At 34.1% G+C, this 27,290-nt stretch overlaps 1 protein-coding gene and 1 long non-coding RNA gene across 7 annotated transcripts in view; one reads left to right on the top strand and one right to left on the bottom strand.

Annotated features, from left to right (window-relative positions):
- Positions 1–27,290, bottom strand: part of LOC146994926 (cullin-5-like) — a 180,090-nt gene that overhangs the window by 80,997 nt on the left and 71,803 nt on the right. Inside the window, exon 1 of one of the 6 annotated variants that reach the window (XM_085824798.1) lies at positions 1,199–1,348. The exons of the other annotated variants lie outside the window; for them this stretch is intronic. The gene's annotated coding sequence lies outside the window, so the exon portion shown is untranslated. Of the gene's footprint in view, positions 1–1,198; positions 1,349–27,290 lie in introns of those variants that run through there. 6 annotated transcript variants of the gene reach the window in all.
- Positions 1,541–27,290, top strand: part of LOC146994927 (uncharacterized) — an 87,838-nt gene continuing 62,088 nt past the window's right edge. Inside the window, exons 1-2 of the long non-coding RNA XR_015043376.1 lie at positions 1,541–2,412; positions 8,202–8,291. This is a non-coding gene — a long non-coding RNA (uncharacterized LOC146994927). The remainder of the gene's footprint in view (positions 2,413–8,201; positions 8,292–27,290) is intronic.

The following is a 27,290-nucleotide window of genomic DNA, read 5'->3' as shown; positions in this document are numbered from 1 at the left end:
ACTTACAAAGCCCTTAAGGAATCTCGAGAGAGGGAAAATTTGGGGATGAGAGGGATAATTTGGGCATCGCGCTATTTCCCTCTCGGATCTTCTGGATTCTCTTTTCTTTCTAGATCGCTTGAATATAGTTTCGCCTTTAAATAATATTATACCTCACCGATTTTTCTCATACTGTTCTTTGCTATCTGTTAAATGTCCATATGTAAGGGATGGTTTATTCTTCACCGCCTTAAATAAATTTTTAGAACTATGAGCTTATATAAATAACAGTGTGCCTCATTGTGTTATATTAACATTATTTAACTAGTAATAAATTATGATAGTAGAATAATTAATCTTGTAATAAATTATGATAGTTAAATTAATAAATACTGTTTAATTTGTGTTTTTAATACATATACTCAGTTATTTACACACATAAATATATATATATATTTTTTATTTTATTTTTTTATTTATTTATTTTTTTTTGGGTGTATGCGGTTGTGGTCTTGTATTGTATATGGTTCTATGTTGTTAGTCTGCTGCTGCTTTTTGAAAAATGTATGAAAATGTTGAGAATGAAAGTAGCATAAGTTACTTTGGTTAAATTAATATATACTTTTGTTTGACGACCTTTGTTGATATCTCAGGATGCAAGCATACATATTACTTTATATTCCATGCTAAATACCTTGATACGAAGCATTTTAACACCGTCAATATTTGTTTTTTCCCCAGTAACACATCTATTCACCATTACCAAACACACTCACTACACAAACACACCTGTGAGACACTATTTATTGTAAATGAAGACAGTTTCTTCTCCTTTTAACTACACTCATGGACACAATCGTATTTTAGGATATTTTCTACTTCTTTTCGTTTTCTTTCTATAGGGCCTTTTTTTTTTTTTTTTTTTTTTTTTTCCCTCTATTATTTTTGGGCCATTTATTTAAAATTTTATTTTGTCCCATCTTTTCTTCCTGGCCTTTTGAACTCGTACAAGATGTACGAAGTTCCTTTTTACTCTCCTCAAATACGAAATTGCCCCTCTTTCTTTATACCTTTCCTCGCACCTATGCTTGATTTTTCGCCCATCGGTGCAGAAAGACTTAGCGGGTGCAAAACAAGACATCTGTCTACTTTGTCTGTCTGTCTGTCAGAATTCCAGAGGCTCGGCATTGCGCAAACCTCAGCAATACTGGCTACCTACCAAAATGTGTCTCCTCACTGTTCCCTTTAGAGGTTTTGTATCAAAATTCTGTATTTCTGCAGAAATTTTACTGCAGTTTCTTCCACTGCTGACAAATCCCACAAAAGCTATTGGATTTTGAAATACATTAAGAATACATACAAAAATGGAGACATTTCTTGACTGAAAGATTGTTATGAGCAGGGTTGCCTGAAGAATAGCTATGCACATGATTCCTAGAGTTTGCAACATTCGGAAAATTTGGTGACTTCTAAGAAGACAGTTGCAATAACACATACATACCAAAAGTTTTATACATACCATGTCTACAGAGATAAATCAGATAAAAAAAAAATTATTATGAAAAAGCATGCTGAAATTCACTACAGGTGGCAGAATCAAATTTTCACACTTTTAAGTTTCATTAATTCAATGAAGTTCATTTATTCATGGGGGGAAAAACTTTTCTTAATAAAAGTTTAAAATTGGGAGATTTTGTGGTCTAGCAGGAGGCTTGGAGATGCAACAAAAAAAGTCTCCCGATAAAACTTAAAGAGTTGGCATATCTTACATGTATATATAGAAAGAAAGAATAGCATTAATAAAACACCCACAAAATGTTTAAATATAGTACAGCTGAAAAATGTGTCCAAAAATGGAAACATTAGCTAAAATGTACTGAGGTATTATATAATCATTAACTTTCCAAGTGAGTGAACCATACATATAAGTTCACAAATAGTAGTTACAAAAATTGGACAAGCTAATTTCAAACCCAAAATCAAATTATGTGTTGGAAGCTGCAATAATTCAGTGGCAATATTTATTAAATACAAAATATACACAAAGTAAAAGAAAATCATATTCCCACTCAAATAAGGAATTGGTAAAAAATTGATTTTTTTTTTTTTTTTCCCTTTTGCAACGGCAAACTACTGCTGTAAAAATAGCTTGTTGAAACTCTCACCGACAACCACGTGATTTGCGCATGCGCGCAGCAAAACCTAAAACAGAACTTTTTTTAACTGAACTTTGAAAACTCGTGATGGACGTTTGAGTGAAACATGTAATCCTACTCTTCTGCGTTATATATATATTTTAGTTTAGTGATGTGATTGTAAATCAAATATCTTATTATTATCTTAGAAGCCTCTCTCTTTCTGTGAGTAGTGCATCGATGAATGAAATAAACACTCCCGATACGCCTTTGGATTAGAAAGAAGATCGACTAAAAGGTAAGCCTTTTTACCTTTTATTTTCTAAGAAATTATTATGATTACACATTTTTTGGCATCCCGTACCGCGAATGAAAGCAAATTGTTGATACTTGTTGAATTATTGAATACTAAACAATGACAGAATTCATCGATACATTGAAAAGGAAACGCGGCCACATAAGGGCTGCCGTTACAAAATTAATTGGCTGAATCGAAACTGAATTATCAAAAACAGAAGTGAATGCAGAGGAACTAGAAATTTCCTTAGAACTCTTAAATGAAAAATCGATCGAGTTAAAGCAAATAGATGCCGATATAGAAAAATTAATAGACATAAAGGATCTAGACCAGGAATTAAACGGTGTTGACGAATATCGTGAAAGAATAACTACATTTAAATACAAAGCTAACAAAAAATTGAAAGAAATTAATATAGAACAACAAAAATTTAGTGTGTTAAGAAGCACTGAACAGTTAAGTATTATAGAAAACATTAAAAGCGAAAATCATAATGTGAAGCTTCCTAAACTTACGATTCCGAAGTTTTATGGCGAGAGCTGCGAATGGCTGACATTTTGGAACACTTTTTCATTAGCCATACACCAAAATAAAACGCTTGACGCTATAAGCAAATTTAATTATTTGAAATCCCTTTTGGGAGGTAATGTTTATAACACCATTGACGGTTTCGATTTAACCGAAGAAAATTACGAAACTTCAGTTAAACTCCTCACAGAAAGATTTGGAAATAAAGATGTACTACTAAACGCCCATATAGACAAATTACTGAAAATAAGACCTCTAAAGGATTCTAATGACATTCAAAATTTCCAATTACATACAAAAACAGAATTAAAAGTTATTCAATTACACACAAAAACATATTCGATGTCTTGAATCATTAAATATGACCTCAGAAACATATGGAGCACCTATTTTGCTTAAAACATTGCCTGCAGATTTGGTTTTGGAATATAATAAAACACTTCGAAAATAAAATTACGATTTGAATCACCTAGTGGAATTTCTTTCTCAGCAATTAATTGCAAGGGAAAAGCTTTGCAATCGAAAGAAGCACCGTCAATTTCTCCTCATACAACCCCCTCCCCCGACAAACAAAACGCGAAAGCAAGCTGTCAACTTGGCATGATAAACGGGTACCAGATGTATCGTCTGCCTCGCAGTTGCTGTCTACAAATGAGAATCAAAATTATAAACATTCAAACTGCATATTTTGCGATTCAGATCATGAAAGTTATGAATGTCGGAATGCGAGTCGTTTAACCTTAGATGAAAAAAAGCAAAAATTGCTGAATCACGGATTCTGTTTTAAATGTTTGAAACGGAACCATATTTCCCGCTTATGCAAAACCAAAGTTAAATGTTCCATATGCGGTAAAGCTCATTTGTCAATAATGTGCAACTCTCACGGAAATAATTCTACAGACATTATTGGGGATGAAAATAATAAAAAAGACTGTGTTCTGACAAATAAATCTTGCATGCAGTTAGTAAATTTGCAAACTTTAATATTAAAACTTCGTGGGGATGGGATCGAAAAATATGTGAGAATTTTAATAGATAGTGGTTCCCAGCGATCCTACATTTCGAAGTATGCAGTTAGTATAATGAATTATAAAACAAGTGGTAAAGAAGAATTAATCCATGGTTTGTTCGGAGGAATTGAAAAGAAAGAAACTCATAGTAAATATTTAATTAGATTGAGTAGTCTTAAAGGTGATTATCACTGTAATTTTCAGGTTTTGGATCAGGATAAAATATGTACTGACATTCCTCAAATTCGTAGAGATACATATCTTATTGAACTGCGAAAACATGGAATTTAACTGACATGCAGAATAAATCTTTGATTTGATGTATGAAAAATCACCTTTAAAAATTCATGTTCTTTTAGGTGCAGATGTGGCAGGAAAGCTTCTAACAGGGAAAGTTAGACAACTAAAATGTGGGTTATCATGCGTACACACTAGATTAGGATGGACAATGATGGGGAAAAATGAAAAGCGTGAGTTCTCTGACAGTACGAAAACTGTATTGTCACTTCATGTTAATGATGCTAAAATTTCGGATTTACGGTGTCTTGACTCGTAATGATGCTAATGATGCTAAAATGATGCTAAAACTCGTTAATGATGCTAAAATTTCGGATTTACGGTGACTTGACTCTGCTACAACCCACACAAGAAAGGAAATTAATGAAATCGCTAAAACATAATTTTGTCAGTCATTAAAGAGAGATAGTGAGGGTAGATATCAGGTCTCTCTTCCTTGGTTAGAAGGGCATGAGGTTTTACCTGACAACAGATTATTAGCAGAGAAAAGGTTAAAATCCTGCATCAAAAATCTTCAGTCAAAAAACTGTCTGAAAGAGTATGAAAATATTTTTAGCAAATGGGCTGAAAAAGGTATTATAGAATCTGTTGAAGATAAGAAAACCAAAAATTGTCATTAACTACCACATAGGGCTGTAATTAAGCAAAGTTCAACCACAAAGATTAGACCTGTGTTCGATGCCTCAGCGAAGGAAAGGAATGGTGTGTCCTTAAATGACTGTTTAGAAAAGGGCCCAAATTATTTGGAATTAATACCGAGTATTTTAAACAGATTTCGCCTAGGTAAATACGGGGTTATCTCAGATATATGTAAGGCCTTTTTGCAAATAGGTGTCTGTCTTCGAGATAGAGACTTTCTTAGATTTCTCTGGTGGGAAGAAGGAGATTCCGAAAAATTTAAAATATATCGACATAAGCGCGTTGTGTTTGGCGTTAATGGCAGTCCTTTTTTTCTCGCCGCCACACTGAATTATCATCTCGAGAATGTTCCTGAACATCAACAAGAGGTAGCTAAGAAATTAAGTGAATCAATGTACGTCGACAATTGTGTGGCCAGCATTGATACTATTGAAGGACTAAACACTTTCATTAATGTGTCGAAGGAAATTATGTCGACTGCTAAATTTGATTTAAGGGGATGGTGTTACAATGAACCTAGCAATGAAACTTTAAAAGGAAATCCTTGCAATAAAGACTCCGATAAAACCGTATCAGTTCTGGGGTTGAAATGGAATTTATCAAATGACACTTTGTCCTGTGACTTTAAAGATAGTTCTGTGAAACAGCCTGTCAACAAAAGGAATATATTGTCAATAGTACACAGGATTTTTGATTCGATTGGTTTTACAGCTCCTGCTACTCTGATTCCTAAGCTAATGCTTCAAGAATGCTGGAAACAGTAGATTTCATGGGATAACAATTTACCTAAAAGCATTTCTGACAAATTTGAAAGTTGGAAAAATAAATTGCACAATTTGGAAAAAATAGCTATACCCAGAAGAATTTTTGCTGACTCCGAAAGAATTTCCGATTTATCTTATTAATGATATTTATCTTATTCCGATTTATCTTATTATTATTATCTCTTATTAACGTGTTTCGTGACTCGAGTAAATATGCCACATGCATATTTATGCGAAGCTGTAATGAAAATTCCGTTACATGTCAGCTCATCTCAGCTTGATCCAGAGTGGCACCTATCAAGCCGATTTCCATACCACGACTAGAGCTCTTAGCTTGTACGATTGGTGCTAGACTAGCACATCGTGTTAAGGAAGATTTGAGACTAGAAAGCTTGCCTATTTATTATTGGAGTGATTCTATGGATGCATTATTTTGGATAAAAAAGAATGAAAACCGGGCCGTTTTCGTTCACAATAGAGTGAAAGAAATCCGTACTCTAAGTAATCCAAACGACTGGAATTATATTCCTGGAACACTAAATCCAGCTGACCTCCCTTCCCGAGGATGCAGTCCGGAAACCTTAGTCAAATAGAAATGGTGGGAGGGTCCCGATTGGTTGAGAAATGATTCAGAAAAATAGCCTACCTCTGAAATTGTACTGAATTTTGACATTATAAATGCTGAAAGAAAGAAGACAATAATTTCTGCAGTTAATTCGAATGCTATGACTGAAGTTAATTTTGATAAGATTTCTTCGTACAATACCATTCTAAAGATAATATCTTGGATCTTCCATTTTGTTAAAAATGTCAGACTAAGTCCTAATGATAGAACTTATGGAACAATTACAGCGGAAGAAATTAAAGGAGCCGAACTAACTCTTTTGAGATTAGTGCACAGCAAATCATTTTCTGGATTAGATGACAAAAGATTACGTATACTTCAACCAATGATTGATTCTAACAGAATCCTTAGGGTTAAAACCAGAATTCTGAGAAGAGATGATGCAGAAAATTTTCGAGTTTCTATTATTCTTCCTTCAGATCATCCTATTGTAGTAAAATTAATTAGAGCTAAACATGAAATGAACAATCATGCAGGAGTACAATTTTTAATATCTGCTTTATGAGAACAATATTGGATTTTGAAAACACGAAAGACTGTCAAGAAAGTCATAAGAAGCTGTGTTGTATGTCAGAGGTTCGATACTAATTCTTTGAAAACACCCATTGCTGCTCTCCCTGAAGACTGAGTAAGAGAAGCAGCAGTCTTTGAGATTGTAGGTGTTGACTTGACTGGATCGTTGATATTGAAGGGAAATCAAAAATCATGGATAGTGATTTTTACCTGTGCTGTTTTTCGCGCAGTACATTTGGAATTGATTTTCTCGCTATCAACTGAAAGTTTTCTGCAAGCACCGAGACGTTTCATTGCTAGACGTGGAAGACCCCACACCATCTATTCCGACAATGGAACGAATTTCAAAGGAAGTGATAGATTATTCAAAAGCTTAAATTGGGATAAAATCTTAGAATAAGCTAGTATCCACAGAATTACATGGAAATTTCTTCCGCCATCAGCTCCCTGGTAGGGAGGATGGTGTGAGCGATTAATAGGAGTCCTGAAAAGAATACTTCGCAAAGTTTTAGGACGATCATCTCTGAATCATGAAGAAATTATAACAATTTTGTGTGACTGTGAAACAATAACGAATAATCGTCCATTGACATATGTCTCGGAAGATGTTGAAGATTTATCTCCGATCACACCTTCCATGTTTCTCCATGAGATTCAACTCATTGGAGTTCCTGATCTGGATAATATAAATGCGAAATCTTTAAACAAAAGGCTTATTTATCAACAAAAACTTTTACAAGATCTAAGTAAAAGATTTCGAATCGAATATCTCGGACAGTTACAGCAAAATTATGAACATGTAAAAGCTTCACAACCTCTGAAAATAGGAGATCTTGTTTTAGTGTCCGATGATAATAAGAAGCGAACAGACTGGATATTGGCGAAAGTAACCGAGGATTTTCAAATCTCGGAATGGACATGTGCGTTTAGTTAAGGTCAAGACTAAGCTTGGAGAAGTTTTGCGACCAACCAAGTGTTTGTATCCTTTGGAGATAACATCATCAGATGAATAGTCTAGATTTAGAAATGTGGCAAGCAGCTCTTCTGGTGAACCAGAGACTTACTGCGATCCTGATATTCGTAATGACTTGCCTCAAGATCTTAATAGCGAAAAGATTCCATCGATGATTACAAGAACTGGTCGAATGGTAAAGCCTGTTCAAATGTTACAGTTTTAAATTTGATTTTTCAGCAAATTTAAAGCTGGGAGTATGTTGAAACTCTCACCGACAACCACGTGATCTGCGCATGTGTGCAGCAAAAACTAAAACATTAAACTAAAACTTTTTTAACTGAACTTTGAGAACTTGTGATGGACGTTTGAGTGAAACATGTAATCCTACTCTTCTGTGTTATATACTATATATTTTAGTTTAGTGATGTGATTGTAAATTAAATATCTTATTATCTTAGAAGCCTCTCTCTTTCTGTGAGTAGTGCATCGATGAATGAAATAAACACTCCCGGATATGCCTTTGGATTAGAAAGAAGATCGACTAAAAGGTAAGCCTTTTTACCTTTTATTTTCTAAGAAATTATTATGATTACACATAGCTAGTAAACAATACCAAACAAAACAAATGGTACTCAACATATTATCATAATCACTTTATCATTAAGTACCCCCCTAAAATGTGTTACACTCTGGCAACCATGCACATAATCACTCTTCAGACAACCATGCATATAACAATTCTTCAGCCAAACATCACCATTTTTGTACGAGTTCCTTTTGTTGTAATCAAAGTTCAAACATTTTTTATAGATGAACTGTGATACTTTTGCCTAAAATTTGATTTTAAAATATTTGCCACCAACAGAAAGACTAAAGTAACATTTCAACAAGATTATAGTATTTTATGCAAAATCACTAAAGGGAATAATGACATGATGTGTTTGGTAAATAGTCGGTGAGCAATGAAAAGGGTGTGATATTGTCTGATTTTTTTTAAAAGTGAAAACAGATTAATGTGTACATGAACAGAAGACCAGCATAAATTACATAAGGATTTGCAAAAAAATGTTGAGTATTAATTTTTTATGTAGCATATAACCCAGTGGTTGCCAAACTTTTACGAGTCACTAGATCTTTTCTCAATTAAAATTTTTTCACGATGCCCTCCCTACCCTAAGTAAATGTAAGGCTAATCATAAGTAAGAGATAAGAATAAATAAAACTCATGTATCTTAATTATTAAACATTTTTTGTTACTTTATTAACAATAAATTAATAATTAATGTGATGGATGAGACTACTAATCACAGCACACTTTCTCAAATCATGCAATTAAACTGGATATGGCCACTCTCATTTCCTTTTCCATATTGATTTTTGCTCTATATTTACTTTTATTATAGCAGCTGCCAAAAATCCAGCTTTGCATAATACGACATCAAAAATGGAATTAAAATCCACTGAGTCTTATCACTTAGAAAGGGATGTTCATTTTTTATCGAAATGAAAACTTCTACCAATTCCTTGCTGCCAAATTCTGCTTTCAAACTATTGTCGCAAAACAACTCGGTAAGATTCTTTCTTCTGCAGAAGTAAACTCAGATGAAACAACAGTGTTAAATAGATTTGAATCCACGCAAACCTCTCAAAATTTTCATTGAGGAAGCATTTCTCAAACTAGACAATTAGCTGTGATAAACATCCTTCAAACATAGTTCTTCAGAATGATCAAGTTCATTTGACATAAAAAATTGCTGCAATCTTATAAAACAACCTTTGCCTGCATTTTGATCCAATTTTCTTCTTCACAGTAAAGAGTTTTTTTATAAAAGCTGATGCTTTTTCTGTTGACTTCAAAAGGTGCATGTTTTTTCCCTGATGACAGAGAGTAGGGGAATTCACCTTTTCAAAAATTAGGCATAAGTATGTCAATTTTATTAAAAAATTGGGATCAATAAAACCGTCTGCATCTTTGTACCATTTCCTTTAAGGAGAATAAATATTTCTACCTGCGTTGAAAGGTATGTGATAAAACATTACCACGATAGAGCTATTTTGCATTGCTATAGTACAACAAAGATGAGTGTTTGGCTTCCATATCCTCACTTACTTTTTTTAAAAAAACATGCTTTCAGTGAAGAAGATTTTATAAAATACAGTCAAAAGTCGTTAATCCAGACACCCATAATCCGAAATGATCTTTAATCCGGACCTCAAAGCTACAAACTTTCTGCGCATGCTTCAACGTATAATGCATTCACGCATGCGCGTAATACTTTTACGCAAACGCATATGCGTGTGCGCATAATATGTTTACGCATGCGCGTTTAATGTATAACGGACGGTATAAGCTAAGCTAAAATTATCTATTTCAGTTAATGTTGCAGATTGCGTTGTTCCTTAATCTTCTAATTGGATCCGGCTTATTATTTTTTGCAGACTGTTAGAGCAATTTTATAAAGGTAAGCTTGAACTTTCGATTAAGTCAAATAGAATTTCTGATGGTGGAGCTGCCGTAGGATCTACAAAGCGAAAGTATGTTTCGATGCCCATCAAACATAAAGTGGAATTGCTGCAAAAAAATGTATAAAGGCACATCCTTTCATTTTCTAAGAATTCCGAAATCTGTTTATCAATTTCACGCTGCTCTGCGGAAAAAAAAAGGTTCCTGGTTCCTTTTTTACCAAATGAGCTGTAGAAAGCAATGAAAAGATCGTTCGATAACACGATCGAGAAGGCACAGCTTTACCGGCTACCCTTCGCAAGAATATTCTGTTATAGCAACTATAAAGGATCAAATAAAAACAAACAAAAAAAAAATCTATATATTTTTAGCTTCTCCTTTTATTGTTTAGTTAAGCTAAATGTCTCGCTTCAATCAATTAGGAAGGTTTTTACAATATTTTGCTGCATCTCTGTGAAGAGCCAGCAGCTCTCCAAGGCGCGGTAGTACACAATTTGGGAACCACTGATATAATTGCTATTTAAAATCAAAATTTATGTTTTAAATTGCTAAAGTATGTTTTCTTTTGATATGATGATAATGTCTGCCCACTAGCAATAAATGTCAATAGTTTGCAATTTTTTTTTAATTGCAAAAATTGCCAAATTGCACGATTGTGGTTGAATTAATTCGTAAGTACCAAACAATTTCACAACAAAAATTGCTGCAATACAAAAATGCAAAAAATAATAAAAGGCAAATGGACTTTACATCTACTGGTACTCCTTCATCAGGGGATTAGTGTAGCAAGAGAAGTACAAGAAAAAGCCTGTTTCTAAGCTGACAAATGTGCAAATACATGAAATTAATATTAAATTAGAAAAATAAAAATTAAAAATTTTAACTTAATAATATGTGCCTCCATCAATGCAGCTCCTACAGTTTGGGGTGGAAAAGGCACTTTATTCTAATTCGAACAAAGTGTATAAAACAAACAAACAAACAAAGAACAAAGTGTATAAATTCGAAAAAGTATATAAAAACAAAGTGTAAACGAAAATTGAAAAATCAATACAAATTTACATTTTTTATCTTTCTTATATTTTAAATTATATATGTATGTGTGTGTGTGTATCAAAATATGCTTTTTATATTTCTAACATATCTTAAATAATCTTACATCTTAAATTATATTTTTTTATCAATCTATCTATTTATATACACATACATACACTGACAGAAAAAAAATCCCAACACCAAGAAAAAAATTACTGTAAAGCACTGAAATTTCGGCAATACATTTACTTAAGTAACATATTTAATTGATTAAATTTTCAAAATCACAGGTTAGTTTGACCATGGCAAAGCACTCGAGGGTTATCTGCCTAAGGAGTAGGTATGCCATATACAGTGAAATGTCTTTAATCCAGATTCGTCGGGACTTCGGCGATTCCGGATTATAGATCATCAGTTTAAATCTGGTAAGATGGCATGCAGAAATTATAAAATTAAAAATATGAAACCGCAATTTATGAAATAAAGAGCAATTATGATCTAAAGGGTATCAAAATTTACAAAAAAAAAGTTTAATATGTATTTGTTTACTTTATTAAACATTTCTTTCAATGCGCACATGCATAAAGCATACATTACACATAGTCGACATTAGAAAATTGCAACCAGAAAACTATTAAATGTGTATTCGTGATATTTATAATGACGAGGAATTTCATTTAAATCATATCAAAGACGGAGTACATCGAGATGAAATACTACATTTAGTAAGGAATTATAAGCTGAATAAAATAAAAACATCTGCCCTGAAGATAAGGATAGTGCTGACAGATCAACTTCCAGTTCATTGCGCACCGCGTCGTCCCCCCCCCCCTCAGAGCCACGTGAAATTGATAAACAGATTTCGGAATGGTTAGAGAAACAAAGGATATGCCTTTATCCATTTTTTGCAGCAATTCCACTTTTTGTTTGATGGACATCAAAACACGCCTTCGCTTTGTAGATCCTTCGGCAGCTCCAGAATTGGAAATTCTTTTTGACATAATCGAAAGTTCAAGCTTACTTTTATAAAATTGCTCTAACAGGCTGCAAAAAATAATAAGCTGGATCCAATTCGAAGATTAAGGAACAATGCAATCTGCAACATTAACTGAATTAGATAATTTTAGCTTAGCTTATACCGTCCGTTATACATTAAACGCGCATGCGTAAATGTATTATGCGCATGCGTAAATGCATATGTGCATGCGCAGAAAGTTTGTAGCTTTGAGGTCCGGATTATAGATCATTTCGGATTATGGACATCCGGATTAAAGACTTTTGACTGTATATGTGTGTGTGTGTATTTATATTTTTTATCTTCCTAATACATGCAAATTTTCTTACATCTTAAATTATATTTTTTTAAATATCTATCTATTTATACATATACACTCACACTGACAGAAAAAAAAATCCCAACACCAAGAAAAAATTACTGTGGAGTACTGAAATTTCGGCAATACATTTATCTAGGTAACATTATTTAATTGATTAAATTTTAAAGATAACAGGTTAATGCACAAGCATGAGAAGAGTAATTTCAAATGTGAAATGTTGGTACATTTAAACTGGTGTAGCCACCAGAATTTTTAATGCAAGCATACAAATGTTCATGCATTGTGTTGTACAGGGGCTGGATGTCAGTTTCTGGGATGGAGATCCATGCCTGCTGCACTTGGTCAGTCACTACATGGACGGCTAATGTTGGTTGTGGATGACACTGGAGTTGTCGTCCAATAATATCCCATACACGCTCCACTGGAGAAAGATCTAGTGGTCTATCAGGTCAAGGCAACATGTTGACACTACTGACCATGCAGGGTTACAACAGTGGTACGAGGGCGAGCATTATCCTGCTGCAAAACACCTCTTTGTATGTTGTTCATGAAAGGCAGCAGAACAGGTTGACGTAAAAATTTGCAGTCAGAATACATGGGATAACTATGAGAGTGCTGCTGTTGTCATATAAAATTGCTCTCCAGGCCACAACTCCAAGTGTAGGTCCAGTGTGTCTAGGTCGCAGACAGGTTGGTTCCAGGCGCTAAACTGAACTCCTTTTAATCAATGCACAGCCATCACTGGCATCAGAAAACACAACAGATCTCCACTTAATCCTCTAAAGAACACAAGCTTGACACCACTGATGTCGCAAACAGCAGTGGTTTGGAGTCAATGACATGCACACTACAGGGCATCTAGCTCGAAGCTGTCTTTCAAGTAACCAATTAGTAACAGTTCGTTGTATCCAGCAGCTCGAATTTCGGCTGCTCGTAGTATGATGTGCTACAGCCATATGTCAAACACGGCAGTCTTCAATCTCAGTAGGGCCGTGCCAGCTGACTGGAACCCGGCCTTCTTGAGCCTAGTATCTTCCCTTGACAAACAATCATGCACAGTGAATACATTCCTCCCAAGATTTCTATAATATCAAAGAAAGAAAATCTACCTTCTTGTAGCTCTATTACACAACCTCATTGAAACTCACTGAGATGTTGTACTTCTTCATCTTATTAAAGGCATTCTTGACCAACATCAACTCACTACTTCAAATATCAATGATATTGTTGCGTGCGTACAGGTTCGTTACAAAATGAATGCACAAGTCCAATAAAAAATTAACAAAAAATTTATTATTATCACGAAATGCTTAAATTCTCTCAGATATTCTTTCAGTTTTACAATATCTCACAGTAGTTATCTTCTAACTACTCAAACGTTCAAAAGAACTTAATTCAAAACAGCTAAAGAAAGCTAATCCGCGAATTCGCTACAGTCAACAAGAGCAGTTTTCTAAACAACAACAAACTAAGTAACTACTACGAACTGAGAGGTTTTCCTCCTTTTATAAGATTTTAAAATCGTGCGTGAGAATTTTCTAGTACTTTCTCGAAATCAAAAAGAGATATTTATTAAATGTTACATGCACACGCTCTTGTATTTTCAATTTTCCGGCTTAGCTTTCTTTTAATAGTCGTCACGCGCTGCACTGCGCGGGAAATAAAACCATTTAATTTACCATTCAACTAACATAAGCTATTTAAATACCAAATCCGTAACACTGCCCCCTTCCCAAGGACTGCACGTCCCTGGCAGTTCAATCCCTGGACAGGAAGCCAACCTTACAACTGTGGCATAAATGCAATAATAAGCATTACATTACAATAATAAACAACATGAACAATAAATGCAATAAATAAAACAAATCAAATGCTGTCAAATACAAATCAAATACTAAATACACATTTAGAAACAAAAAGGACCATGGTCTTGCACTATTTACAATTATTTACATTACATACTATGGCCATAGTAATGAGCTAACCTGTCGTAATGAACGACTTTAGGTTTAGAGCTCGATGACTTACGGATCCGAACCACGACGTCATTCGTTTTGTTTAGGACTGCGTAAGGACCATCCCAAGGTGACTGTAATTTCGGACAGAGTCCTTTCGGACAAGTCGGATTCCACAACCAAACCTTGTCTCCTTTGTTGAATGTATGTCCAGTAGCTCTCGTGTTGCATCTGGTCTTCACTTTCTCCGTCGCCAAGTTCACTCGCTTTCGTGCGGAACGGTGCATCACTTCATAACGGGCCTGGACATCTTGGATGTGCTGCTCAGGCGATGAAGGTGTATCCGTATGGCGATCAAACAGGTGGTCTTAAGGCAGACGAAGGTCTCGACTGAAGAGCATCTGGGATAGAGAATAGCTGGTAGTCTTGCGTTTTTTTTTCGACCCTAGTATGATTTCAGCAGCTTCCTGAGCTGGGTCTTTCGGACAAGGCATCGACATTTCCAGGCGAGGATCCCTGTTGAGGATGGATAGTCATGTCATCAGATGCTGAAAGCAGTTTGTTGTTTTTCAAGTCTAAGGAAAAATTGTATTTCCTTAAAAAGTCCAATCCGAGCATTTAAGAATCAGTGATCTCTGCTACATATGCCGTGTGATGGTAAGCGGCACTTCCAAACATGATGTTAATGTTTACTTTTCCGTCGATGTCGATCTTGTCACCGGACACGGTCTGGAGGGTAACGCAGGGCGGTGTCCAGATAAGTTTGCTTCCCAGTTGTTGAGCCAAATCTTTTTGGATGACGGTAACGTTGGCTCCTGTATCTATCGCCATATTGCAGGGAACTCCATTAATATTCCCATTGATGGACAGTCCGTTACTGTTGCCACACACTGTAGAAATCTCAAGCGCTTTAAAACAGGGTTTTTCATTATCTGGCAACATAAGTTCCTCGATATGGCTATTAATTTTTTTTCTGCATCGCTGCTGGGAAATAGTCTTAATTTCCGTGCTCTGGGGTGTTCTGCAGTTCCTTCGCACGTGGCCTTCTGCTCCGCAGTTCCAGCAGTTTGGTTTCTTGTCACTCCTTTTGCGTCCCATGGCATTTAATTGTCTGTTTAAATCATATGCCTTATTTTCCGTGCTCTGGGGTTTTTTGCAGTTCCTTCGTAGGTGGCCTCAACACCTCAGTTCCAGCACTTTAGGGTCGGTTTCTTTTCACCAACATTTCTTCTCAAGGCATTCACTGGTCTTGTCAACTCATCCGCTTTATTATCCGTGCCCTGGGGTGTTCTGCAATGCCGTCATACGTGACTTTTAGAACCACATCTCCAACACCTTCGAGCGACTTTGTTCTCACTGCTACTCTGTATCAAAGCGTCGACTTGTCTGGATAAATCATCTAAATGAGCCATCAGTTGATCCACTGGCTCGTGGACTCACATAGCTCTGACTGGGTAGTGGTCTCTATGAGTTGCTTGCTGGGCTGCCTCGAATTTCATGGCGTACAACAGAGCCCTTTTTATATCCTTCACATCCGCAATTCATATAGCTTTCTGTATTTCAGGATCCTGGATGCTGTCGATGAAGTATTCCAGAGGCAGGATTTCCCTTGTTTCTGTCGGGCACTCCGAAAAGGCGAGGTGGGACAGCTTTTCAACATCTGTGGCGAGCTCCTGAAGTGTTTCCGTGGTTTTCTGTTGGTGGGATTTTAATTGAAGCCTACTGTAGTCTTTTAAACAGTTTTCCCCAAAGCTCAGCTCCAAGACGCAGGACAGAGCTTCAAAATGTAACCTTTTGTTTTCGGGAAGAGTCTAATGGATATCCGTTGCGTCGGCTCTTAAAGAAGTGGCGAGATGACAGGCCTTAGCTTGGGAATCCCATCCATTTGCATCTGCCACGATCGAAAATTGTGTCTTATACACCTGCCAGGAGGTCTTCCATCATATGTCGATAGCTTCAGAGAGGGACGAGCAGACATGGGTAGAAATTTTAAACCATCCGAAGTGCTCCCTGCCATCGCTACGAATTTCTTTAAAGTGTCAACTTCTTTGGCGACGACAGCAGAAATTCTGTCTTTGATTTGTTGTTCAATATGTCCTTGGACGGCAGAAACTCTTTCTTCAATTTTGTTGGAAGGCCGAAACTCTTCCTTCGACTCGTTGCTCCACAGCCGACACTCTATCTTCTATTTCATCTTTGTCCGCCCGACCACGACTTCTAGCCACGGTCAGCGAACATGTTTCATTCATCCACGCCTTCACAAGTCCACATATGTGTTTGTTCGACACGACGGAGTTAGAAAACCACTTCAAACTCCTTATGATGGACCATTTAATGTGCTAGAAAGACGAGATAAAACGTTTGATCTCGAAATAAAAGGGACTAAGCAAACGATCTCCATAGATAGACTGACACCCGCTTTTGTAACCATGGACTCTTTTCAAGTTGCTTCCAAGAGTGTGAAAAAAACTTCGGACATTTGTATCACCCGTTCTGGACGATTAATCCGACCCCCGCATCGGTATGTCACATTTCGTTGACACTGCGGAGGGAGTATGCAGCGGCAGCGCCAAACAGGCGATACGGACTTAAAAACTGTACAGAAAAGCGCCAATTGGCGAAACAGTAAACCCGTTTGGCAAACATACAGGCTGACGGGGAGAGAAGAATTTTCCCCGGCAGTCAAGGGGAACTACTTCAACAAATGTGTGCGTCTCTGTTTCGCCGAGATATGTGAACTTGTGTACTCGCATCTGTACTGTGCTCTGAATTTCTTAAGCCGTTATAATGTACCCGGCAACTGTTACTTTTCCTTATTAAATTTGATTATTAATTGTAACATGTCTATCTTATGAAGATTTCGGCTTTCCTAGTTAATGTTAGGGATATTTTCGTATGCACGTGTTACTCACACGTACATCAAAACCAACTCCCGTTCAATGAACAATAATTGATAAAAATACGTAAATACGAAAGTGTTTCGTCTTTACTCGAGTTATAAGTTAAAGCCAAACCGGCTCGTTCAGCTCTGTATTTGTGTTCTTATCTATTAGTAAATTTTGCATTTTAGCCTTTTAAAGGGGTATAATTATGTTGTTCTTATGTTGCGGTTACGTATTTTACAACTTTATTGCATGGGATAGCTATCGATTTATGAGCAATGTAAAAGTGATGGTAGGCGCAACGAGGCCACCATTTATTTGCATTTGAAAGAGCTAGTAGAGTTAGTGATTTAAGTCATTTGGTGCGCTAACTTCCATGTCCGTTTGCATAGGGAGACTAAGCATTAACTTTCAATACTGTATACCAAAATTTTGGTCAGTTTGCCTGTTGGCTGATTTGCTTGTTTGGATGCAGAAACTCTAATTTTAATTGTAAAAATTGTTTTTAACTGTAATAAACGTTTTATATTTTTATATATTTTACAGTTATTAATGCAGGTGTTTTAATAGTCCTTACAAAGAAGTCATGTGGTGGCCACATCATATATTTTATCGGGTGCATGTACCTAATTTAAATATACGTTCATGTCACGTAAGTGGTGAGCGAAAGTGTTTATGATTTTATGTATAAATAAAAATCGAAAGATTTGAGTAGGAGGAAAAGCGATGTGAGACCTTTAGATCGAATATAATATTCTGAAACCAATGCACTGATTTTAGAGAAAAGACAAAAGAATAGTTTAATTAAACTCCCACTTTCCTTAACTCTGTGATTGTGACCCAATAAGTAGTGAAGATAAAAGATTTCCATTCTAAGTGTCATGAATTTTTTCAGGCATGTGTATAAGTTTTAGAAGGATGTTCAGCCAACAGCATTAAGCCAAAGAATCTCTAAGGAGAAGAATGAAAGCTTCCATAGACGCAATGTAAACCTGTTTCGCCTCTGCGCCGCTGTACCGAAGAGCCACGGCTATGCAGTGAAACACCAGCGCAGGGTGAAATTTAAACAGCGCACTTCGAGGAGATAGTAAATTTTTTACTTTGAAATAACTCAAAATGTTTTATTTTCATACATTTCTGGAGTTTTCTGAGCAAAAGGATGTTAGTTGGAATTTTGGGGCGAATTATAGAATTCCTGTCCAATTTTTACTTTCAATTTAAACAGCGAGCCGTACGAAGACAAAATTTAAATGAAATAAATTTCTTAATTCTTTTCTTCTGTAAACTTAAAAAGGGGGGAAAACACATGCCATACAAAACGTAATAAATTTTTATGGATCCATAGTTAAAACTTTACAGTGAAATTTTAAAAGCAAAATTTGCAATAACTAACTGAAACAGAAAAACACATTTAAAGACAATTAAAGGCACCCCTAAATAAATTGAAAACACTGAAATACATTATAATTATCCGACAACAACTTTAAAAACAAATTACCATGAAAACGTTTAGACAATTATTTGGAATGACCATTGTGAAAACCAAGAGCAAAGTTTTCACCCAATAGCCAAAACCATTTCACTTACAGCATTACATTTAAAAAGTCTTTAAAAGAATTTCACATAGCTGAAACCAAGTACCTCTGACTACAACAACAAAGAACGTTTTCGAACAACGTGGTAAAAGATTGCTAACATGGCCGACGGCATGCCGCATTCTTTGATGCTGCTTTGTTGCCTCCTGATGTTATTTCGCACATGCGCAGTGAGGTACGGAGGGTGGATAGCTTTGGAATGGTTTGCCCCTTTAAAGTAAGCTTCAAGGATATACATAATGTGTCTCTTCGGTCTGACGGAGCCACATTTACCCCGGTGAACCTTTACTTCTTCTAGTTAGAGATTCTTTGATTAAGCAGACGCATAATTTAGCTCTATTGGTTCACCGAAGATGAAATATAAGTCACTTTCTCGTTTCCGCTCTCTAGTCATAATCTGTTGGATGAGAAAGTGACCATTGCACGAGCTACCTTAATTCCATTCCCTGAATCCCTTAGTAAGGTAAGCGCTCTGAAAACCCTACGTTGTCTCAACTTATTATATCTTGTTATTGAGGAATGTAGAGAACTGAAACGATATGTTCTATTCACTCGGTTTTCAATGTTCACAATGTCTGTTATGATGGTCGTATGAAATGTCGTCGCCTGATATGATGTCAGAATGACGTCTGATAGTATGGTTTCTTATGGAAGCATATTGTTGAGCTTAAAACTCTGTTCGAGGTATACTGGCTTTTGTGTACATGTACCTATGTACCAAATTCGTAGCCCTGAGTCTATTAGCTAACACGCAGCATGAACGAAAGAAATACACACAGAAACTTCCTTTATATTATGAGTAGAGTTATATATCAGAACATCTTTCATTGCTACATATTCAAAGAATCCTTTTAATAACATTTGTAACAATCAAGTTACTAATAATTGTTTTAGGCTTTTGTTGAATTACAACAAAGTTAATGAATACTTTTTTAACAATGCTAATAAACCATAATCATTAGAGATATCAAATCTAGTGGTGCTAAAATTTTACGTGTGGATCACATTTGCTTAAATTTGTTATTTTTACTGCTGAAAACGAATTCGGGCCATTTTTAGAAATGGGCTTCTTTTTGTTGACAGTATTATGTTACGTTTTTATACCAACACCGTTTATCGACAGCCTATTGGGCATACTTATTTGTTTTGCGATTGCCTTCATTTTGTTTCCTCGAAGAGAAGAGAAAACTCGAAAAAGTAACGATGAAAATACCATTAACCTTAATGAACACAACTATAGTGCCGGAACGAAGGTACATAATTTAGATTTCTTTGATTCATGTGCTGATATTCATGAACATAATGACGATTCCTTTGATGTGGATATAGACGATGACACCCATCTTCTCCAAATTCCTAACGAAGCTTTTGATAATAATCTTCTAAATTTGCATATCGATAGTGACACTGACCACATCGAACGTTTTGCCAAAGATTTCAATAATAATCCCACTGAAGTTTACCATATAAGTGATGGAAATCAATTGAATTACTTCCATGAAGAAGCAGAAAGGAATTTTGATTACCCAAAACCTGATAACTCAGGTAATCAAACAGGCATGAATAGCAGAATAACCATCTTCAACCAGGAAAACCCCACTTTGAATGCCTCTATTAAATCATTGGATGCTGAATGCATTGTATCGCATACCGATCTTGGAGCACAAGGGGACATCAATTTCGGCAATCTCATCAACACAAATAATGAACCAGAAATAAATAGCAAAATGGATCAAGTAGACAGATTAGAAGTGAAACCAATTCAAGAATTTCAAGAACGCCTTATTGATATCGTCGTTGATACCGTCGCTGTTATCTACGTTGATGACGAGAATACTCAACATCCTTCATCACAGCGCAGCAAGCGTTTCACAATTTCAAAATTAAGAAAAGCTTTACTGAAATATTTTCGCTTTAAAAAAATCAAAAATAAACATAACAGTTTAAAGCATCATATCAAAATCTAAGTTTACATAATTTCAATTTATGTTCGTGATACATTTGTTCGAAATGACACCAATCTAATTGACTGACTAAAAATTGTACATTGACTGACGAGAGACTGACTAACTGACGATCACACTAATTGACCAGTGACTGAAGTGACTGAATAAATATAGGACATTGACTAAATAAGAGACGATCTCATTGATTGTATAAATTTGGACATTGACTGACCAGGGACTGGTCATGTGATGATCTCCTTGACTGACTGAAAAACTGAGCTCATAAGCAGAACCTATATTTATTTAATAAAAAAGATACTAATTGGGGAGCCAAGGAAGTGGCTTAATTATGACTAAACTGTGCATTTTGCCAAAATTAAGGCTTTTAATTAAAGCTTAAGAATTATTTTTATTATATTTTTGCAATTACTGCATTTTTTACTATGTTTATATCATATTCTTTTTAAATGCTATTTTATTTTTACTTATTTGTTTATTAATATTTACTTTTATGTTTTTTGTGTTTTCTTATTGTTACTTTTTAAATTTTATATTTCTTTCTCCTTAATATTTTATTTTGCTTAGCATTAATTTTATTATTATTAATATTATTACTATTATTATCTTAATTTTGTATTTGATTTACTTATTTCTAAATTTTTGATTATATTTTTTATTACAATTTCATTTATTATTACCATTTCAAAAAAATTTCGAACTAGTTATAAAGTTTAGACTTTTATTAAAAATTAAATGTAAAATTAACACTTTTGGCTCTCCAATAAAATTTTAATCATTCGTCTTGTCATCTCATTTCTATTAAAGACTTTTGTTTATTATTATTCATTTATGATTTATTATAATATTCAAAGCTTTATTCTTGAAAAACTGCATGAATCATAAAATATTGGCATTTGAGGCAAAACTTTGAGACTTAAGACTCCGCCCTAAGGGTTTCCATTTCCTCGTAATCCATAAGTATATCCAGATCCCAGAGAATGATTTTAAATAAAGAACAATTTAGTTAACAAATTCTTGTAATTTGAATTTGAATTTCATGTAACTCAGAAAATTTTCTTTAGGTAAGCGACCTCTTTAAAAGGAGATTTATTGTTATATGTTTACAATTTGTATATTTTCCCTTTCGCATTTTTATTTTTCGAGTTTGTTCAATTATAAATTCTTATTTCAATTTGGATAATTTTTAATATTGTTTTAAAACTCTTATACAAGTTTGCGAAAGAAGCGATTTTCCGGTATGAAAAATGCTAGCTAAATTTCGTTAATCGGCCCTGTAGAATGGAAGATACAAAACTGTCACCTTCTAATTCCTTGTACAAATTAAAGTAAGAACTGTAATTGCAAAAACTTTAGTGTACCAGGTTTCAAGAAAACTCTGTGGTTGTGACTCAATTTAACCCACTATAAATCAATTGAAATGATTTTTTTGGCATAGTTTTTGGACAGAGTATATAAGGAGCTCTTTTTTCCAATAACGGATTGTAAAATGAATTCAATAAAGAGATTTTTCGGTATTTGCAAGTATTTTCGTTTCAAGAGATATGTATTTCGATTAACTCGAGAATGAGTAGACGTAGAATATTTTAGTATATGGGAGTGCTATAACATATAGTCGTACTCCTCGCTTTTTCGTGGCAATCGGTCACTTTAACTTGTATAAATATATATATATATATATATATATATATATATATATACATAATTTATTTCCTAAACAATATTGATTAATTGATTATATTATCTCCTAAGTTTAATTAAAGTAGAATTATTTTAAAAGTGTGAATCCATACTGGTAAATTATATTTTGAAAGATGTTTTGAAGTAATTTGAAAGTAAAATGTTAATAATGTTTTAATGGGGACTGGAGTTAAACCATCATGAAGAATAAAATTTCAATTGTAAAAGGAAAAATTAAAACATGTAATCATTGTCATTGATCGGAAATTAGTTGACTTTTCAAGGGGAACAAACCAACTCCCGTTCAATGAACAATAATTGATAAAAATACGTAAATACGAAAGTGTTTCTTCTTTACTCGAGTTATAAGTTAAAGGCAAACCGGCAATTCTAGTCAGGCCAAATATTTCCGCGAATAGAAGGAATTATGAACCAATGCTGATACTCAAAGGACTTATTCTTATGAAGCATTTTAGTCAATTCAATTTGGAGTAAAAATCAATTACTGTAGAGAAATTCTATTTAATTCCAGTAAACGTCCCCGACACTTTCATGTTTATGCATTTGAGTACTATATTATTTGTAGAAATTAAACATTGGAAATTATCATTATGAAATCGAATTCAAAGTAATGTTGAAATAAACGTAGAAGATTACAAATTAAGATAAATAATGCAAACTTTGTAAAAACAAATCAAAGACAATATAAAAATAATATAAAAATAATATAGAAAATAATATAAATAAGATCAGTGAATGTACATGAAGATATACGGCCACAAATGGTATTAAGTAACTTACATTCTTTCTAGTGGGGTAGTTTGCAATGTGTTCTCTTCGTGTCTGACTCAGAAGTGTAGGGTGTCCGAAAGTTCCTAGCGGCAGTAGGGGCTTTGAATAATATCAGTCGGTAAGACTTGGGTGAAGTAATTTATGGTAGTGGGTGGGACTTGGAATTCTTGAGGGATGTATTTTGTCGAGTTCTTATCTGAGAGAGACTGTCTGTTAAGATTTTTTTGAAATTACTAGTGAATGGAAATTAATTAATTTCTGGCTAATTGTCGTGTCACAATGATTAAGAATTTAAGAAAGGAAAAAGGAATTTTCACTGTCCAAGAGCTGATAGACAGACTAAAGGCATGAAATAGGCCCATTTTTTTAGTAACAGTATAGTAACAGTATATGTCTGAAGACAATTAGCTTTTGACAATATATGCAATTGAGTAATTACACTATATACAAATCTTCCAACTGACAGTCATCCAAGTTATACCGCCTTCTCAGGTTTAGGGACAAATTATCATATCCCTATCAGTTAACTGATTTAGAGTGAGTATTTAACGCCTCCTCGTTTAAGGCAATGGTTGATAAATTGAATGGGAATTAGATTATTTTTGAGAATTTTGATAAGGATCAAAATTTCGCGTTGTAAATCTATTGTATCTGTGCATATAGTTTAATTCGTTGTATTTGATTAATTATAGTATTGTTAATTACTTTTTTGGATATGTTAGAGTTCCAATTTATTAATTTGTTAGTATTGAAATTGAAGTTTCCTGTTTTGTCAAAAAGTAAATATTTTTGTAGTTAATGATTTAAAGATCTAGAAAGTCTATGCTATTTTGTGAATTATTAGTTTTATTAAGTGTAAGACAATTCGGATAAATCTCGGAGTGTTCAATTTTACCAAAATTATTAATTGTAATAAGGTCATCAATATATCTGTAGGTGTGTTTGTAGTAATTTAACTCTTGTGGTTGTAGATTTTTTTGGAAGTTAAATTCTTTGACAAATAAAAAGATATTACAGATCGAGGTGCTGGAATGTAAGCCCATTGGCAATCCTCTGACTTGTTTAAAAAGTTGATTTTGAAACTTGATGTAGTTATGAAAAAGTGTGCATTTTAGGTAGGTTTTCCATTTGTCAAGAGTCATGATATTGAGTATATTAGGGAAAAGTTTAGGTAGATCAAGTAGACTGGTACAGATTTCTTCTAGAGGAAGTGAGGTATATAAGTTTTCAAAATCATAGCAGTTAATGTTTTGGATGTTAATGGTTTGAATGGTATTAATGACATGAGTGTTATTATGAATGATCCAGCAATAGTTATGATTAGTGTTACAATCAGTGAAAATAAATTTACAGATTTTATTAAGTTGAATTGAAAAATAATATTCTACATTTTTCTTTTAATTATTAGTTCCATTAGCTATAAATCTAAATTTTAATGGTGTTTTATGGAATTTGGGAATCGCATAAAGATTAGTAAATCTGTTGTAGTTTGCATTGAAAGTAATATTGAGTTTCTTATGAAAGGTTTTAATCCTGTTTATTATAGATGTTTCTGTAAGGTTGGCTAATTGATAAGTAGTTGCGTTGAGAAGTTCTTTATGAATAATTTCAGCATAGAATTGTTTTCATATAATGCTAAAGTTATTGTTGATTTATCTATTTTTGTAATAGTAAAAAGCTGTTTTAATTGATTAATATCTGATGTAAGTTGCGACCAATTCAGTGTACTTTTAAATTTGAGGTGACTGATTTCGGTGGATATGCGTTGAAAAATTTTAGCTTTCCATTTTAAGAAGGTATCTATGGGTAAATTCAGTTGATAGCTTGCTTTAACTATAAATTCGTTGATGTTGTTTTCGAAAGTCTTGTAACAGTAATTTGTAGTCATGTTTCTGACTGGTCTAAATTTTGTACCATAAATCATTAGTGTTTTTAGTTGATGGTTTTGTATGATATTCAAGTTGCCAGTAATTATGTGCTGGTGTTGAGAATCTACGTAATTGCTGTAAATTGGTGTCTTACAATGTCATTCTGCAGTTTCATCTATTTCATGGTGGTTAGTGAGCAAGTTGCTTAAGGTCCTTTGATATTTAAATGCAATCATTGGTATTGTGTTAACTGCGGGGAAGTAATCTTTACAATCTCTGATGATTCTTGAGAAATGAATATTGTCAAACTGCGGATGTAGAAAATTGACTTTAAAATAAATTTTGCGTTGAGTGAGACTATTAGAGAGTCTGAAAAGACTAAAATCAAGAATCATGTCTTTGATGATTTGTATGTCGTCGTAGCTTTCTTGAATGATTTTTTTAGTTTGATAAGGAATTTATTAGTACAGGAGTGTAACCAGTTGAGAAGTTTCTTGGGAAAGTAGTGTGAGTCAAAAAAACATTTCAATTGTTTTTTCAATGCAAGTGTATCCAAAGTGGATAAAAATCTCGCATTATTTTTTATTTTGCTTCCTCTTTTTCCTCTCTGCGTTTTGTTGCTGTAGATCTTAAATTGGATGAAAATAGACTTCTTAGAAGTATCTCTATGACTATGTATATAAGTGTTAAGTCAATATGGATAAAGTGAACGTTGTTTTAGTATATAGAGAGATTCCTGAAAAATTCGTGTTTTGTGATTGGGTATTATATGTAGTATCTGAAGTTGAATAGAGTTGAAGTCATGGTGTTTAAAGTTTTCTAATTCTGCTGTATTCAGTTGTGATGGCGTACTTATTTTAATGTTTTTTTTTTTTTTTTTTTTTTTTTGTGCGTTGAATTTTTTGATTTGAGCTCTATGGTTATTGATCCGAAAGTTAAGATTGTTTTTAGTCTGTCCTATATATTTAATATGTAAAGTACCGCATGTAATCATGTAAATACAGTTAAATGTTTTTCATAGAAATTGTTTTTTTGGGTTTACCTGTAGCAGGCATGGCGTTAAATTTTCAAGTTTGTCATCTAGTGGAATGACATTTAATGATTTTAATATGAGTTAAACTAGCAAGATATAAAAGTAAGCAGGCTGCTAACCTTCAATACAGTAAATTTTTTGTATAAGAAGTTTAAAACGTAAAAAAGAATGGAGATAATATATAAAGTGGGTACATTAGGTAAGAGATAAATAGCGCTAATAGCTGCTATTTAGCATATCAAATGTTGTATGATCTTAAATCCATTTAGTGTGAATACAAGTTATTACTACTTGCGCAATTGTTGCAAAGTTAGTTAATAATAATTTATTTCCTAAACAGTATTGATTAATTGATTATATTATCTCCTAAGTTTAATTAAAGTAGAATTATTTTAAAAGTGTGAATCCATACTGGTAAGTTATATTTTGAAAGATGTTTTGAAGTAAGTTGAAAGTAAAATGTTAATAATTTTTTAACGGGGGCTGGAGTTAAATCATCATGAAGAATAAAATTTCAATTGTAAAAGGAAAAATTAAAACATGTAATCATAAAAACTGTACAGAAAAGCGCCAATTGGCGAAACAGTAAACCCGTTTGGCAAACCTACAGGCTGACGGGGAGAGAAGAATTTTCCGCGGCAGTCAAGGGGAACTACTTCAACAAATGTGTGCGTCTCTGTTTCGCCGAGATATGTGAACTTGTGTACTCGCATCTGTACTGTGCTCTGAATTTCTTAAGCCGTTATAATGTACCCGGCAACTGTTACTTTTCCTTATTAAATTTGATTATTAATTGTAACATGTCTATCTTAACTAAGATTTCGGCTTTCCTAGTTAATGTTAGGGATATTTTCGTATGCACGTGTTACTCACACGTACATCATTGGTGACCCTGTCCCTCGCTCCTTCTGTTTCGATCCCTAATGACTATCTGTCTCAATC

This window comes from Stegodyphus dumicola, chromosome 10 (genome assembly GCF_044657685.1).
Source record: "Stegodyphus dumicola isolate Sdum_Otavi_A_Nest chromosome 10, ASM4465768v1".
Taxonomy (NCBI): domain Eukaryota; kingdom Metazoa; phylum Arthropoda; class Arachnida; order Araneae; family Eresidae; genus Stegodyphus; species Stegodyphus dumicola.
The sequence above is the reverse complement of the archived record's forward strand: the minus strand, read 5'-3'. Positions and strand labels throughout refer to the sequence as shown.